This window comes from Rhinolophus hipposideros, assembly GCF_964194185.1.
Source record: "Rhinolophus hipposideros genome assembly, chromosome: 6".
Classification (NCBI taxonomy): Eukaryota; Metazoa; Chordata; class Mammalia; order Chiroptera; family Rhinolophidae; genus Rhinolophus; species Rhinolophus hipposideros.
In genome coordinates this window covers 6,239,649-6,257,862 of record NC_138052.1, presented here as the reverse complement: position 1 = coordinate 6,257,862, position 18,214 = coordinate 6,239,649, and the positions used below count along the sequence as shown (strand labels likewise).

Here is an 18,214-nt window from a genome sequence, read left to right as displayed (position 1 = left end):
ATGCTCAAGACAGCAATCTTGTATCAATTTGATTCCATGATCTCTCCCACTCCAAACAATAAATAAATTCTGTCAAGTTTACCTTCAAAATATGTGTAGGCTGTAATGACTTCTCGTTATTTCTACTGCTGTCACCGTGGTCCAAACCACCACTATCTACACGTGGTTTGTTGTGAATACCTGTTTGCTCTTGTCTCACCTTCCACTTATACCTTTCATTTATCTGTTTCAATACAACATCTATATTTATTTTGTTAAATATAAACCATCCATGTTGCTTTTGTACTCAAAAACTTCAGCAATTGCTCCTCTTTCTTGAAATCGAAACTAACATCCTGAGTGGGATCAGCAAGGCCTCTTTCACTCTCTATTCATCACTTTATCTCCCTCTCAACTACTTTACTGCAGCCATACTAGTCGTCTCATTTCTCTTCAAAAGCTAGGCTTACTCCTACATTAGGAGCTTCCACTTATTATTCCTTTTGCCTGGGATCCTCGTATCTCACCCAGTAGCACCATAGCTTACTTCTCTACTTCCCTCAGACTAGTTCTCAAATACCACCTTAAAAGTCACTCATCCCCTGACCACAATCCTTTCCCCCACACTTTATATCCCTCTTCCCTGTTTTCCCCTTAGCATGTCACTATTTTGATTGTTAATTTTTTTTTCTGATTTCTTCTCTAGAATTTAATCTCCATGAGAACAGAGATTTTCTACTGTTTTCACTGCCCCAATACCCAGCAAGTTGTTTAGCACAAATAGAAACACAAGAAATATTGATTAATAGAGTTCATCAATAATCAATTTATCAGCATCATCATCATCATCATCATCATCATCATCATCATCAATATAAAGAACTTCTAAGTGAAATAATAAGTTTATATCTACCACAATACCAAAATAAATATTGAACAATGGAAAGTACATTAATCGTCAATTAATTCGCTTACCATACTTCTAATATAGCAAAACAAATTGATGCAGCCATTTTTTTTCCTTTTTAATTAAAGTTTATTGGGGTGACAATTGTTAGTAAAGTTACATAGATTTCAGGTGTACAATTCAGTAATACATCATCTATCATCACGTTGTGTGCTCACCACCCAGAGTCAGTTCTCCTTCCATCACCATATATTTGATCCCCTTTACCCTCATCTACTACCCCTCTCCCCACTTAGCCTCTGGTAACCACTAAACTATTGTCTGTGTCTATAAGTTTTTGTTTCTCATTTGTTTGTCTTCTTCTTCTGTTGTTTTTGGTTTATATACCACATATCAGTGAAATCATATGGTTCTCTACTTTTTCTGACTTATTTCGATTAGCATTATAATCTCAAGATCCATCCATGTTGTCACAAATGGTACCATTTCATCTCTTCTTATAGCTGAATAGTATTCCATTGTGTCTGTATACTACAACTTCTGTATTCATTCATCTATCAAAGGATAATTTGGTTGTTTATGTCGTGGCCACTGTAAACGAAGCTGCAATGAATATTGGAGGATGTATACCTTTATGGATAAATGTTTTTAGACTTTTGGGGTAGATATCCAGGAGAGGGATTACTGGGTCATATAGTAATTCTATTCTTAATGTTTTGAGAAACCTCCATACTGCCATCCAGAGTGGATAGTGCTGTTGTTTTGAGTAGACAACCTTCTCTCATTTAGTTCAGTACTCTCTCAAAAATTCATTTATGTGCCATTTGATGCCAATAAATTGAATGTAACTAACTTTTCAATTATAATCACTATTGACATAAACATTAATAAATTCAGGATAGCTATTTAATTATAACTACAATTGACATAAAAAGCATACGAAGATACTTGTCTAAGATATCACACAAAGTAGTTTGGATACTTGCTAATTTAAAAATTTAGATAATATTTTTAGTTAGAAGTTATACTAAAATTTCTTAGTCATTTTCTAATATTTTAACTTTGATATACCATGAATTATTGTTGCAAATTTGTATCACTCAGATATCTGCCAGAAGTCTCTATTTACCATTTTCCTTTTTGGCTTATGTACAATATGGGCTTGGTCAGGACTCACATAACTAAGTCACCTTTCTTCTCCTAGGTTGTGCTGGTCACTAGGAAGGTTATATTCTGTGGAAGATGATATAGAAGAGAGAACTGTTTTAGCTGAGAAGTTATGACTTCATGGATTCAAAAGAATTTAAATAAATTTAATAATAATAGAATAATTTGAAAGTAAACCTAATCTTTGATTTTGGTATCAGGTAGTGGAGTGATACCTTCACAATTCGGAAATCAAGTTGGAAATATTTGACCATGAATCTTAATGAAATGCTAGGGACAGAGGTTTTATTTTCATGTTTCTATCAAAAATAAATTTTATGTCTGTGAGAAGTGGTAATTAATAATTATAAAAGTAATAATTATAAATTTATAATAATTATAAAAGTAACCCTGATTATTAAAATTGTGTAAGTAAGAGAGCAACCAGAATTTGTTAGATTTGGTGGGTGTAACCTGAGACACACAATATTTAATACTTTCAGTGGCAAACACTGTAACTAAGTCCTTCTTACTCTTCAACTGTATACTGCTTGAGTCACCATGATTTAAAAAAAAAGTTCACATATTTTAATGCTTCTATTAAACAATTATATACCAAAATGCATTAAATATAGATAGGATTGCATTATCTAAGGACCCCATTTAACTAGTCTGCTCACTCAATGTTCTGAAATTTGCTTACAAATGTTAGTCAGATCAACTCATTCAGCTATCTATGTATGTTAATGCTGGGAGAAGTTATTTATTTTGACTCCTGATGGAACCATGAATAGACAAATACAGACTATACATGTAATATACTATATTATAAAGCATATAGTAGTATAAAATACATTCAGTATATTATAAAGTATATAATATATTTAAATAAAATCTCATTTTTGTCTCTCTGTTACCATGCTTTCAGTTTATTCACTTGCATTTCTCCACACTGAGGGACCTTTAGAGATGTATAACTTAAAAGTCCAGGCCATCTGATATTTATAAAATTAACTATGGGAATTGTGAGAAGCACCTTAAAGAAATAGTCACTTGCATAGAAGTTGAAACTGAGACCTAACAACCACATGATGAAGGAGAAAGCATGTTGTGCATAAGAAAACACCTTGGGTAGAGAGCACAGGAGTCATTTTCCATTGGAGTTCCAAATATAAAACCGTGATGACATACAGATGACAGCCATCGTTTGGGAATTGAGCGGATTCTTAATTAGACAACACTACCCTTTAGGATGAATGTTATCAGTGATAATGATTTGCCTGAGGAACACTGGGATTCTTACAGGGATCACATCTTAAAATCAAGTAAACACCACATAGTACAAGTTATATTTCTTACAGTAAATTTTTTGAAATACTGATGTTCTATTTAAGCTCAGAAATTATTTTCATTAGCTGGAGTCCTCAAATCTATTTTTCTAAATTTCATCAATTTTTTTATGGAGTTCAGATCTAACATTGAGTTTCAGAGTCCTTGGAAACTCTGTCAGGAGGATTCCCTTGAAGACTAGACCCCAAATGAAAAAATACTACTCCTGTCTAAAAATATTCAGTGTCTTGATACTATTGTGCTATATTATGATCTATTTATAATTTACTCTGTGATAAAAATCTTTTTTCCCACTCATTCTTGCATATCTAAATTAGCACCTAACAAATAGTTGAGAGTTATAATTACAGTGTCTGAACAATTGCTTTGATTCACTATATCTTAATAATTTCATTATACTTACAAAAGTTGAAGAAACATAAGTTCTTAATAAGCAATCATTATAAATAGGCATGAAATAACCAGGAGGGAAAATTAGTTTATTAATTTTTTTATCTTCACCATGTGCTTTAAATATTTTATATGAAACAGACCAAGTAGTTAGCCAGTATTAGTTACATGTGCTCAACCTATTGAAATACTTTTATTAACACAGGGAATATAGTTTTGGAAAAAAACAATTTTAGGTTTATTGACTATAGATAGTTTTCCAAGTGTTCTGCTGTGAATGCCAATTTTTGTTTAAATGGATACTTCTTTTTTTCCATATAACAGGAGAACTATTTTGACCAGGACAGAGGCAAGATGAATGAAGATGTGTTACTTTAAAATGTCTCAGGACACTTGGCATTTGGAGGAGTGAATAAAAAGAAACATAGACAGTAGTTGTTGGCTTTTCTTCCATGTTCTCTAATCAATATCCTCACCAAGTAGCAGCGTTCACATCTGAATGGACCAGTCTTCTTTGATTAGACTCTGAACTAAACCCCTGGGACAGCCTCATATTTGCATGTGGAATCAGGTAGCTGACATTTGGAGTTTTAATCAACCCTTTCGGTGTTAAACATGAAAAAGAGATAGACCTTATCTAAGTATTGCTAATTAATGCTCTCAGACAGTCTTATCACATGCCAGTGATGGGGAACTAAAGGGTTTTTTTGTGTTGTTTTTTTTTTCTTAAAATCCTAATTGTCAGTATTGTTGCAATGTCTGATTCTGCTTGCTGAGTTCTCTTTAATTAAGTACGAGTTGGGTCTGTTGGCAAGTGGAATTTTCGTTGTGTTTCTGTAAACGTCTTTCTCACACATTAAATTAATTTCACTCCTAATTTCACTCCAGGAGGAAACAATATCTCATTCTTTTTGGGATTTAGCAATATTTAAAGTGAGCTATATCCTTAATGCTAAAAATATCTAAGGACATGTAATTTCACTTTTGCTAATGTAACAAAAAGAGGGCATTAGAATAGAAATAAAACAGTAAATACCTCATTGTCTATTTAAGTCCCTTAAACTGCAAACCACAATTATTGAAAATACATTAAAAAATATGAGGGTCTCACAGAACTGGCACAGGTTTTTAACCCATATAGTTCTGGGTATATAGCCTGGATCTGGCTTTTACCAGCTATGCGATTTGAAGCTAGCTACATAATCTCTCAATTTCATTTAATTCACTTTTAAAATCTTCATTTTTACATATTCCTCAAATCTCAGGCATCATCTTCCCCCAAAACCATGTCCAGTCCCTTGCCAATATAGGTTTGGTAACTTTTTAAATTGAATTTATTGAAGCGACATTGGTTAGTCAAATTATATAGGTTTCAAGTGTACAATTCTGTATTACATCATCGATAAATTGCATTGTGGGTTCACCACCCAGAGTCAGTTCTCTTTCCATCACCATATATTTGACCCCCTTTACCCTCTTCTACCTTACCCTCCCCCCTTTCCTCTGGTAAACTAAACTATTGCCTGAGTCTATGAGTTTTTGGTTTGCTGATTTTTGTAAACGTACCCCCTTGTGGCGACCTGTCATATTGTGCTGCATTTTGCTTCTGCCTGTGTGCCCTCCCCACTAGATCAACAGCTGCTTAGTTCAAGGGCTGAGCCTCTTTTCTCTTTCCCTCTCGTTCAACTTACAATAAGGGCTTCATGTGTGTCACAGTCCTTTCTTTCCTCATATGATTTAGAGGCAGAGAAGAATTATCCACATTTAACTAATCACAGGGTTTTGATATTCAATGGCTTAGGAAAAAATGCCCCATAACTGTCTAGATGTCAGGATAATTTGAGTATTCCATTATTTTAATTTGAAGAAAATTATAAAATTTTAATGAGAAGCCTAAGAAATCTTAATAAAATAGAAATATGACATATTCCTGGATGAAGAGACTCAATAATACAACATTGCCAGTTCTCTCCAAATCACTCTTATCTCAATTAAATCCTTAGCCAAAGGGTACACAGAATTAGAGTTTTCTTAGAAAATGAATGTGGAAGAGAAAATGCACAAGAGGAAGGAGTGTTATTTTGAAAGAGAAGAAAATGGAACCACAAGTGCAACTAGTTTGTAAAAGCATATGACACAGCTATAGTAATTAGGTCAGTGTGGAATTTATGCGTAAATGAACAAAAATATTTAACTTGGGAATCCTGAAAGACATATTTAGATGAACAAATTAGCTGTCCAGCAAATATTGTTAGATAAAGCAAGGGTGTAAAGATCTGGATGGTTCTTTCTAGGTGCTATTCTTGCTAAATGGGAAAATGTAGCGGGGTGCTTTGCAGATGCAGCTGTAACCTGATGAGCACGCCCTGAACCAGATCAAATAAGTTTAGCCAACTTCAAAGTAGAAATTAACATGTAGTTAACGAAATAGTGAATATAAGCAATGGCTGAGTCTTCCTTCTGGGAGCCAGAGCTTTGGACGTGAATCCCGTCTCCCTTACTTGCTGCAAGTACTTAAAACTGCCGAACAACAACTATGTCTTGTTCTGAATAAAACACCCCAAATGCGAACGTCTTGAGTTTGGTAACGATATTATTCACAGAGCTTCCACATTTTCTGTGAGCCTGGGATTTACCTGCTCTGGATGGAATCTAATTCCTTCAGTTCCGTCGGGCTTAGACCATCCTTCCTAACGTACTGATGAGCTCAGAAGCTGCTCGCTTACCTCAATTGGCTCATGCTATTCTCCTGCCAAAGTACACAGGTATGTGTCAATTTAAATCAATGATCTGTGTGGGGGCAATATACTACAATCTTTGGAAAAGGCAGTATTTTATTTTTCTAAAAGAAATAATGGGGGTGGCCAGTTAGCTCAGTTGGTTAGAGCGTGGTGCTAAAAACACCAAGTTTGCCTGCCGGTTTGAGCCCCATATGGGCCATTGTGAGCTAGGCCCTCCTAAAAAAAAAAAATAATAATAATAATAATAATAATAAAATATTCTAAATCAAGTAGTATTAAGCTATAAAGCTTGGAATTGCTGTAGCCACTTTTCTCTTTTGACAACCTAATATTATATATGAATCAATTTAATTAGTGTTTATTTTCTGTCTCTCTCACTGAAATGTGAATTTCATAGTAACAGCGACTTTAACTATTTTGTTCACCAATGTATCCTCAACACCTAGAAGCATCACGAACACATAGCAGGTTCTCAGAAAACCTCCTTAAGTGAATAAACAAAGCCTCTCTGAGATGGTGCTCACAACAACACAGAGTGAATCTAAAAGAATCAGAGGGAAATCGAGCCACAACTCACACGCGATCCTCTATCCCCCTATTGAGTTTTCAGCTCTGTAAAATACCAAATGTCTTTTAATATTTATTTATAGCAGATTGATAGGTGTGGGAGTTGTAATATTAAAAAAAAAAGAAATCACAAAATGCTAAATTAACAAAAGAATATTGTATAATAATATATGAAGTATGGTACCTACCCATTTATAAAACAAAACCTAAAAAGCCACATGCATATATAATTGCACGTGCACACGTGCACACACACACACAGACATGGATAATACACACATACATACATACATACACACAGAAAATGTCTAAAAAGACACTGATCAAATGAAAGTATTCTGAGCAAAATGATAACTGGATTGGAAACCAGAATTCAAAAGTTTCCAACTACTCAATTCTGCCAAACCAAAGAGTATAACAATAGTTCTTATCCCATGTCATTCTAGTAGAGCTGATCTAATAGTCATGAACAGACATAGTGAAAAAATGTTCCATTTATCACTGATGCTAAATTTCCTTCACAGCAAGTATGAGTATTGACCATGTCAGTTCTCCCTAAATGGCATATTGCTGAAAATAATAATAACATTATGGGCCCTCAGTCGCACATCACTGGGGGCACTTTAAAGCACATTATATTATCTTGTCTAAAAGATTTCATTTGTTTTGTTTTTCTTTACCATGCTGTCATAAAGCCACTGATCTAATAATCCTAACATTTTCTTTAATTCAGGCTGAATTGGAAATTGTTATAATGTGAAGCAGATATTTAGCTAGAATAGGAGTTCATGGTCCCTTCATTTGTTCATACAGGATTGCATCATTCATCTTCTTGCCCAGCCTTTGAGAGCAGGGAGTGATAACCTTTCAGATTCCTGTATTTCTATGAATATATAATGCCTACTATAGAGTTAGAAAATAAGATTGCTTTTGCTAACCAAACAAGGTGATTAACAGAAGAGACTTTCATTCCAGAGTCAGGACAATAGTTAGGCTACTAAACTGTGACTTAAAGTTAGATTATAAGGAGGGTTGTATTGCATGGAGCCACACCATCATGAACTGGGACCTGCGACACGCTAGAGCCTTACATATTTTATCTCTAATCTTAAAAAGTTGGTACTAAGTGGATATTATCAGCCCCATTTTACAGATCATGAACCTGCAGCTAGGATGGTGTACTACTGTTGTGCGGGGCGTCCGGCGGGGCGGCCTGAGGGGTCTCTGCTCCCGCTCCCCGCCCAAGAACGTAGGACACGGTAAGGCCAAAAAGGAACACCCACGGAGCCATAAGTAGGGGAGTGAAACCAATATAGTCTCGCTGGCTGCTGGGCTGGAGACACAGGAAGCAGGATCTACATAATCTGCCTAACAGCAGTCCGCGCTTGCCAGCCACCATCTTCTTGCTAGCCCCCATTTCTTCTGCTAGCGTAGCCACAGCCGTTATATTAGTGGCCAATGGCTTACGGGTTACAGCTGACAGCCAACTAGCCACAGCTGCTGGTCATCTGATCACAGTTGATGGCCATTTACTACCCGAGCCAGCACCTTTCTATGTGAGGCCGAGAGCCTGGAAACTGTTTTTTGGGGGCTTTGTCCCCACAACTACTGTGTTTCCCCGAAAAGAAAACTAGCAGAACTATCAGCTCTAATGCATCCTTTGGAACAAAAATTAATATAAGACCTGGTTTTATTTTAATAAAATATAAGACCAGGTATAATATAATATAACATAACATAACATAACATATAACATAACATAACATAACATAACATAACATAACATAACATAACATAATACCGGATCTTATATTAATTTTTGCTCCAAAAGACGCATTGGAGCTGATGGTCCGGTTAGGTCTTATTTTCAGAGAAACAGAGTAATAGTCAAAGTTTGTGATTTGCCCAATGTTGCCATGCTCATTATTTAAAAATCAATGTGATCTCTGCTAAAGTAACTTCCAGTTTTAGTTCCTTAATTAAAGAGCCAGTGTGTTATGGTTAGGGAATCACAATAGGGCTTCAGTTTCCTTACTTGCACAATTAGGACTATCCAGACTGGTGATAGGAATATATGCCTTCCAATGATACTTCTAACTTCACCATTGCATGTCTTAGTAAAATTCATTATGTGAGTATTTTCCAAAACACAAGTAGAGGAGTATGAAAATATCACATCCTATCTAGTGTAAAAGCTAGACATGGCTGATTAAAGAAGTCTTGAACTATTATTATTTTTTTCCAAAAACAGCATGCAAAGTTTTCTTTTGAAATGTGAAAATTATGATGAAACAATGCAGTGGAATATAGTAAAAAGAATTCCAATTTCCAAAGGATGAAGAGAGTAAGTAAACAACAATAACAGCATATTTTTATATATTTTACTCCAGATATACAATAATATATTATATTTCAGCTAAAAGGAATACACACAGACACACATACACACACACATGTATATATGGTGTGGTCAAAAGATACAGTAAATGTTTAAATAAAAAAGTAAATTATTACAGTAAAAGACACATTGATATTAACCCCCCTCAAAATACTCCCCCCTCACTTCAAACACACATATCCCATCGTTCTTGCCACTTTCTGAAGCAGTTCTGGAAGTCCTCTTTTGTGAGTGTCTTTAATTGCTCCGGCTTTGCTGCCTCAATGTCCTGAATCATTTCGACTTTGAAGAAGAGCCTGAAGTCGCACGGTGCCAGATCCAGTGAATAATGTGAATGAGGACACACGTAAAGTTTTTATTTGACAGAATTTGCCGCGTACCAGAAGCAATGTGTGGCACAGACTGTTGTCATGATCGAGGATGATTTATGGCACACTTTAAAACATGCCTTCTCTCAACTGTAGCTAGCACCAGCTGATTGCACCCAGCATGTTGAAACTTGTCTCCCACTATTACTAAGGTTAGATGCACCACTTCCCGTATTGAAGATCCCTGCCTTTGCGTTGGATGGCACTCGGCAGCAGCATTCACCATACTTGTTGATCACATCTCATGCCAGTCATAAGAGTTATTTCCTATATTTCCTTTTTTTCAAATACCACTGTCCTTTGTTTCTATGCCCAGTGTTTATATACATACATACATATATATATATATATATATATATATATATATATATATAATATATATATAAATAAATATATAATAAATAAATTTAAATATATATATATATATATATATATATATATATATATATATATATATATATATAAAATCTCCACACTTTTCAGTTGTTTCTGCTAGAAGAGTAAATGCGGCCTCTAATGCTCTATCTTGGCCAACATTGATAGTCACAGCTTTTGTTTTACATGTTTGATCACTACAAAATTCTTGGTATCATTAGCTCTGTTTTACAAATGAGGAACCTAAATTGCAGGAAGAGCAAGGGTTGCGTCTCCATGCTTAGAAAGTTTAAAAGTAAGAAAACAAAAACATAAAATTTAAGTTTTTTTTTTTTTTACTTCAAACACTGTGCTTTTTCTTTATGAGAAAATAAGATTAAAGAGATTTTAATGGTTAAAACAATAAGCATGGTGTCTGTCTCCGTATGGCAATGGAACAACACAATCTTTATTTTAATTCACACCCTGAACATTTCACATCTCAATTCAGGTATCATCTCCCCTGGCTAGGCTAAAAGACTCTCTGATCACATCGTGCCCTGTTTTAGCTTCTGTCACTCACATATGGAAATCACACTAAAAGTTTTGTTGCCATGTCTCTCCTTGCCTTTAGCAGTGGTAATTCAGGATGAGGGCTGTATGTATGTTTTTTTTTTTTTTTCTTTCTGTGGTTGGTATCAAACACAATGCTTGGCACAGGGGAGGCAAGACCTGCGTTTGAACTGACTGCTAGAGACTTTCTTAAAGCCAGCTCATTTTAATAATGACCAACAGGATGCAGAGCAGGATAAATTTATAAATAAAAAAAGCAAATGTACTCAAAAGCTAAAGAGAATTCTGTTTAAGTATGTGGGTTTGTCTTTCTGACACTTCCATTAGTTGAAACAATTAAGAAGTGTAAATAATACAGATTAGATTTTCAAGTTGAAGGACTTGGCTTTCAGGGAGCTTTTCAAGAAATAGAAAACATGCTTAAACTACAATGACTTACTAGGTCTGTATTACAGAAAAAAAAACAAAAACAAAAGCAAAAAAACTACAATCGCATGGAGGAACCCCCATCAAGATCTATCTAGAAGATCCACAACGGCATCCATAACTGAAAGGCAGTGTGATACAGCAGTAAAGACTCTAGAGTCTGAATTCATATAGTCTCTGGTTCGATGCTTTCCTCTACCACCACACAGTGACGGATCTTTAAAAAGTGACATAACCTCCAAAGTACAATGTTTTCCTTTTTTAAAGATACGGGTAATAATAGTATTACCACAGGCATTGGAGTGAAGATTGAGTGTTTGGCAGAGAACAGACTAAAACAGATCCCTGCCCTCCTTGCTTAGACTTGCTGCTGAAAAGCAGCTGCCTTCTCAATAACTTTATATACCAGCCCCCACTCATTAAGAAGGGACCGCAAACCAAGCTCTTACCAATAGATTACATGGGGACCTAATACTACAGAGATGGAAGTGTATACACACGCTTCAGGCTTGTGGTTCTCTACAGTCTTCTATTTCTCGTCTGCCAGGTGAATGATAATGACAAGGCACATTTGCATTGGAATTTTTTTGAGGGAGAAATAGCTTGGATTTTATTAAGTTTTGGGGTTTTAGAGATTATATTAGTTTCAGCTGTTAGCTCACCCTGAACAGTTATGAGAAAATTCTCATATAGAACATAATGTGGTGTCTCAGTACATGATAGATATTACTGTTGGCTCACCGCAATAATGATAACTGAGTTATAGTCCTGCTGTATGCATGACTGTATAAAGCTGTGAGATTTCAGACATGAGACTTTACTGCTGTGGACATCATTTCCATCACCCCAGCAATGCTGGATTAGATAATCTCTAAGGTCCATTTCAGCTACAACAGTATATTTTCTTTTCTTAAAATGATTTGCTTATTATAACCTTATAAACTTCTTCAAACCGAACCCTGTGATGAGAATGTAAAAAAATAAGCAAACATGAATATTATATATAATCAAAGGGTATAATTTTGCAACAATTCACATCATGAACAAAGAGAGACATAAATTGGGACATGCAGAAAGATTGCTGGGGTATATTGTATGCCTACTTGTTGATATATAAAAAATACTCATGGGATTGTGTACAACATTTTCCAATGGTTCAAAATAGGATGAGAGAAGGGAGATTTTAAGAGCAACTCAGCGTTACAAACTTTAAGCCAAGTGGCAAAAGGCCAAACTACAAGCTTGTTAATAATTCTGATCAGAGAATGATTCAGATGTTGGATCAACAATGAGGTTGAGGCTGATTATTAAAGTAAGTGAGTATTGAATGGCTGTGAAGACTGGTCTATGATAAAAGTTTCCAGCTGCCAGTGCTTCCGTGAGAAATGAATACCTGAGAGAGATTAATTAGTGCTTAAAGCTCCCAAGAAATTCTTGAAGATGGCTAGATGGCTAGTATAGTGTAAGGGAGAGCGGATAGCATGATGTAGAGACGAAGGTTCGGAGTGCATTGTGTTAGAACAAGATGGCCACTATGGTGCGGACATTTCTTTTTTTTTTTTTTTTTTTTTTTTTTATATTTTATTTATTTATTTTTTTTTAATTAATTAATTTATTTATTAGTTTCAGGTGTACAAAACAAGGTAATACTTAGACGTTCATCATTTATATCCCTCATACTGTGAACCCCCCTCCCCCCATCCACTATCCCTCCGACCTCACACTGAACCATCACATTATATATATAAAATTATAGTTGGCATTCATTAATGTTTAGCTTCTGATGTACAATGCCATGATCATTTCTAATGGCAGGTATTCTAGCGGAGAAGAAAACCATGATTCTCTGCTTCTCTTATTAATGAAAGTGGAATAATGACCTAAAAGTCAATAAATGGCAAGAGGAGGATTGGAGAGTATTAAATCTCATGGTTCACATATGGAAAAAGGGACAGGCTTTGAACGAGGAAAGGAGCATAAGTGTTTTAAAACTGAAAAAGTTTACCATGACAATACATAACTAAATAAATAACTCACTGAGGAATGAGTGCAAAAAAAAAAAAAAAGAAAGAAAGACCATTAAACATTTATGTTAATGCTTTTTGGAGTGTTAATACTAAGTTTTTAATCATAAGTTCTGAAAAAATTATGTTTCAAAGTTTTTTAGCAAGTGATCTGAAATAAAGAAGTCTTTATTATGTGAAAAAAAAAAAAAAAAAAAAAAACACTGAAATGGAAAGATTGTAGAAATGGGCTCCAGCTCTAAACCTTGTGTCACATAAGTCTTAAGCAAATGAATAGTTACTAACTGAGTAGGCTGCAGGGAAAGCAGTTCAGAAGGAGCAAGAATGGTGAAAGAATTAGTGTCTGTGCACACATTTCAGATGCAAGTGTATGCGTCTACAATGGGACTCACATTTTCTACATGAACTTCTCTAAGTCTCAGTTTTCCCATTATTATTTTTTTAAAAAAATAGGTTTTCAGGCTTAACAACTACCAAGATTTTCCTAGTTTTAAATTGTTTTGATTCTTAAGGATAAACTTGTGCATGAGGATAAACTTGTGGATGAAAAAGGTGCCACATACTAAACCTGACAATCTCAGGCGAAGCCAGTATGGCAGGCCCTACAAACTCAGAGACCAAAGTTGACCTCATAGGATGGTCTGAACATAAAAATTCCTCACTAAAAGCAGATTATGGCCGGTAGTCACATCCTTGGCTTGTAGCTTCTTTGACAAAGGTCAATCTTTACCTTAAGTGAGCCTGTCTGTTGTCTTTTTGCATCTAAGGTAACATACACTTGGAATGTCAGTTATCCTTCTTTCCAGATCCCACAGGGCACAATCCACTGCACCAGAGCAGGAGACTACAAAACCCTCATTGTTTTCTTCCCAAGATATCACCTCTATGTGCTGTAAAATTACTTGTTAACTATCCTGTACCCACCAATGTAAAATACGTATGTGTCTCTCCATTTTACTTTTTATCCAATCCCAGAGATTTCCCCCACTTTTCTTTCTCCCACCCCCTTTATCAACCACCAATGGATTTCATGTAACCCTTCTTATGTCTCCTCCTTTGATTCTAATGTATAAAATAAACTGCAAAACTGCCATTCTCCAGAGCATTTTCTTAATTCATTGTTCTCGGTATGACTGAAATCAAATCATTAAAGTTCTCTACAGGTTTCGATGTTTCTTACATGGACAGACTTTTCCCCTGAATTTCCTGGGAGAATGTAAGATGCTTTAACTCTCATTAACCTCAAATGCACTTGGTGGTAGATTAGCAGAAGAAAAGGCAGAAGTAATGTACTTATAGATATAAAAACAGGAAAATAATGTGATAGATTTTGGATGAATAAGTGAGTTGTTTAATTAAATGCAAAAAATTCACTAACTGAAGAATATCATGCTTGCTCACCTAACCGGATCATACTTTGATTTTCATTACTTGTGATAGTATCGATCAATATATTTCTTTGTTGTAATGAATTCTTAGGAACATGAGCTACCACTAAAGCCATCTTATATTACATCTTTGATGACATGAAAAAGAGCTCTCAAATTTTGTGTGTTGGGGTTTGAATTTGGATGTAATTAAAAGAGTGGCCTGCAGGACTGAAATATTACCAAGACTGGAAGCTGAAAAGTAATTTAATATCAAAACTGTCCTTGGCTGAAAGTGTCAATCAAATCAATAAATATTTTTTTAATATTGGCTGGAAATCTGGTAGATGTAACACCCAATTCGAGGCTTAGGGCTTCATTGTAAAATGAATTGTATAAATGAGTCAAGGGAATAAAACTTACAGATTGAAAAAATTGAGACAGCTCTATAATTATATAATCATTGGATTATAATGTTCCACAAGGCATATTTTTATTTGAAAATAATGAAAGTTTCTACCATAAAATAGGTGAGTGTTTTGGTAAAAAAATAAAAATAATAATAATAATCATCATCATAAATGAAGCTATATTTTTCTTTGCTAGAAGAAGACACACCAAAACTATTACTGTTCCTGTAAGGATAAAAACAGGATTGTAGGGAGTCAAGGGTGGCTTTATTTTTAATCCATTCTGTTTGGAACAGTTTCTATAGTGGCTGTGAATTAATATATTTATTATGTAATAATTGAACAAACCTTGAAAACGAGATAAACCTAAATGTGCTAATATTGGGAAAATAATATATAAATGTTTTTTAATTAAAGCACTAAGGAGCCAGTATGCTGAATGTACTCTCATTTTATACAAACACACACTTATAGATCTATACATGCAAGTTATGTTGCCTACAGTTTTAATTTTCCCACATTTTTTTCACAATTTACTGTGTGAGAGTAATCTCTCACCATACCCTTGGGTTAAATTTCCTCAAGCACTTTTTTTTTTCTTATTTGCAGGTGAATAATCTCATTCTTAGGTAAATTAAAGTGTAAATCAAGCCTAATTGCAGAGTCTAGAGTGTTCTCTATACCATTCTAATAAGAACTCTGCACTTGTAAACGTCAATAGAACCTGACTACCATCACAAGTCTTAGCAGCTTTCTAGTCATTTTCTCTAGATTGGCTGGGAGGAAGAAGAAAGATGAAGAAATAGGAAGGAAGGTCCTCTTTAACTGGTACAGTAGTGACCCAGCCTCATGCTCTCTGGACATGGGAGAATTTTTAAAATGACTTTCCTGCAAAGGAGTTTTTGAAAGGTTGACAGCTGCGATCCTCTCCTCTGCCCTAGTTGTCTTTATTTCTCTATCTGGTGTTTGCGTTTGCTTCCTTCCTTTGTTAATGACTCCTTAACTTGGAGCTTTTCACTGTTGTCATTCCTCTGCCTCTCTTTCTAACTATATTTTGACAGGTCCTAGGAAACTCAAGGGCACCATTTGGAATTCCCAAGCAAATGCATCCACAGAAAAGACGAAGGGTAGGAAGCAAGAGAGTAGAGTGATGGCCTAAGAAAGGAGTTATCTGACTTCATCAAAAAGAGCAATATAAGAATAATGGGTGTACCAGAAAGAGAAGAGGCGGAGAAGAGCTTACTCAAACAAATAGCTGAAGAGAACTTCCCAAACCTATGGAAAAAAACTGGATCCTTGAATCCAAGAAACCAACAGAACAGTTAATTACCTCAATCCTAAAAGGCCTTCTCCAAGGCATCTTATATTGAAACTGTCAAAAATTAATTACAAAGAAAGAATTCTCGTGATAACCAGAAAAAAGAAGACAGTAACCTACAAAGTCAAGCCCATTAGATTATTATCAGATATTTCAACAGAAACTATAAGCCAGAAGGGAGTAAAATCGAATACTCAAATTATTGAAAAAGAGTAATTACCAGCCAAGAATTATACATCCAGCAAAGTTATCCTTTAGATATGAGGGGAAAGTAAAAATCTTTCCAGATATACAGAAGCTGGAGGAATTTTCCAGCACAAGTCCTACATTACAGGAAATGCTTCAAGAAAAGTAATTGAACCTGAAATAAAAAGACAAAGGGAGTCTGAGCTTCTTCCTGACGTTCATTCTACCTTGGGTCTCATTCTCTGACTTTCCTCACAGTATGGTCCCCAAACGCCAGTCTCCACTTCCACCTCAAACAAAGAAACCAAGACTGCCTCCTGCCCCCAAGCCAGAGAAGACGTCAACCTCTCTGGCCTTGCCGAAAGGAAAAACAGAACAGCAAGAAGTAATTGAACATATTGATGAAGTACAAAATGAAATACACAGACTTAATAAACAAGCCAGTGAGGAGATTTTGAAAGCAGAACAGAAATATAACAAACTCCGCCAACCATTTTTTCAGAAGAGATCCAAATTGATCGCCAAAATCCCAAATTTTGGGGTAACAACATTTGTCAACCATCCACAAGTGTCTGCACTGCTTGGGGAAGAAGAAGAAGCGCTGCATTATTTGACAAGAGTTGAAGTGACAGAATTTGAAGATATAAAATCAGGTTAGAGAATAGATTTTTATTTTGATGAAAATCCTTACTTAAAAAATAAAGTTTTCTTCAAAGAATTTCATCTGAATGAAAGTGGTGATCCATCTTCAAAGTCCACTGAAATCAAATGGAAATCTGGAAAGGATCTGACGAAACGTTCATGTCAAACACAGAATAAAGCAGCAGGAAGCGATAGCATGAGGAAGCAGAGAGCTTGGCCTGGGTTACTGGCCCCTCTGAGGCGGGCGCAGACGGGTTAGGAGCAGTCATCAAAGATGATACTTGGCCAAGTCTGCCACAGCACTACGGGGTTCCTGACATGGATGATGAAGAAGGGGAAGGAGGAGAAGATGATGATGATGATGAAGAAGAAAGGTTGGAAGATATTGATGAAGAAGGGGATGAGGATGAAGGTGAAGGAGATGAAAATGATGATGAGGGGGAGGAAAGAGAAGAAGGTGAAGGAGAAGATGACTAATAGAACATTGATGGATTCCAACCTTTTTTTAATTTTCTTCAGTCCCTGGGAGCAAGTTGCAGTCTTTTTTTTTTGTTTTTTTTTTTTCCCTCCTGTGCTCAGTCACCCTGTTTTTGAGGTCTCTTTTATCTCCTTTACACCATGGTTCTCACCTTATTTGGGGCGGAAATAAGTTCAGCAGAATACATTGGGAAAATAATCTCTGCCCCTTTCTGTTCCACATTTATTTTTATCCCTTTCTGGCTCGATAAAAACTTTATGGAATCAACAACACTGTGCTCTGTGGGAAAAAAAGAAAAAACGTCTGCTTCCTTAGCTCTGCTGGAAGCTGGAGGGTGTTAGGCCCCTGTGTAGTAGTGCATAAAATTCTAGCTTTTTCCCGCCTTTCTCTGTATATTGGGCTCAGAGATTACAGTATCTCTATGTGAATATGGCATTAAGTTAGCATTTACCAACATGTATCTATCTACGTTTTCTTCTTTAAAGAAAGAAAAAAAAAGGGGGGTTATAGAAGGTCAGCAAAGGGTGGGTTTGAGATGTTTGGGTGGGTTAAGTGGGCATTTTGACAACATGGCTTCTCCTTTGGCATGT

The 18,214-nt window shown here is 35.5% G+C and overlaps 1 pseudogene across 1 annotated transcript; it reads left to right on the top strand.

The window, feature by feature from the left end:
• The first annotated feature begins 16,763 nt into the window (after positions 1–16,763).
• LOC308498721 (protein SET-like) lies at positions 16,764–17,623 on the top strand (annotated as a pseudogene). Its single transcript has one exon. The product of its transcript is annotated as a protein SET-like (transcript).
• The last annotated feature ends 591 nt before the right edge of the window (positions 17,624–18,214 follow it).